Here is a 717-nt window from a genome sequence, read left to right on the forward strand (position 1 = left end):
GACGTGGTTTCCATCCTTGTATTGCTTTTTTTTCTGTTATTATCCTTTGAAGGGCTGGATTCGTGGAAAGATAATATGTGAAATTGGTTTTGTCGTGGAATACCTTGGTTTCTCCATCTATGGTAATTGAAAGTTTGGCTAGGTATAGTAGCCTGGACTGGCATTTGTGTTCTCTTAGTGTCTGTATAACATCTGTCCAGGATCTTCTGGCTTTCGTAGTCTCTGTTGAAAAATCTGATGTAATTCTGATAGGCCTGCCTTTATATGTTACTTGACCTTTTCCCCTTACTTCTTTAATATTCTATCTTTATTTAGTGCCTTTGTAGTTCTGATTATTATGTATCGGGAGGAATTTCTTTTCTGGTCCAGTCTATTTGGAGTTCTGTAGGCTTAAAAATATGGAACGCTTCATGAATTAGTGTGTCATCCTTGCACAGGGGCCATGTTAATCTTCTCGTATTGTTCCAATTTTAGTATATGTGTTGCCGAAGGAGCACAATTCTACCACTTCTATAAGCATGTGTCTTTAGGGAAAGGTTAAAATACAGGTACTTGAGGAGCCATGTGAGTGGGGGATGTAGTAAGAATGAATGAGATATGTAAATATGGGGGATGAGCTCAAGTGAGAAGCAGTTACATACCCACACTCAAGCTCCTCTTTCAAATTATTCTCAAAAGGTAAAGAAAGGAACCAAAAATTGAGCAGCTTCTTCAAAG

At 38.2% G+C, this 717-nt stretch overlaps 1 non-coding gene across 1 annotated transcript; it reads right to left on the bottom strand.

Annotated features, from left to right (window-relative positions):
* Positions 1 to 392: 392 nt before the first annotated feature.
* LOC115030666 lies at positions 393 to 497 on the bottom strand. Its single transcript, XR_003836272.1, has one exon. It is a non-coding gene; the product is annotated as a U6 spliceosomal RNA (small nuclear RNA).
* Positions 498 to 717: the final 220 nt, after the last annotated feature.

This window comes from Mus caroli, chromosome 3, assembly GCF_900094665.2.
Source record: "Mus caroli chromosome 3, CAROLI_EIJ_v1.1, whole genome shotgun sequence".
Taxonomy (NCBI): domain Eukaryota; kingdom Metazoa; phylum Chordata; class Mammalia; order Rodentia; family Muridae; genus Mus; species Mus caroli.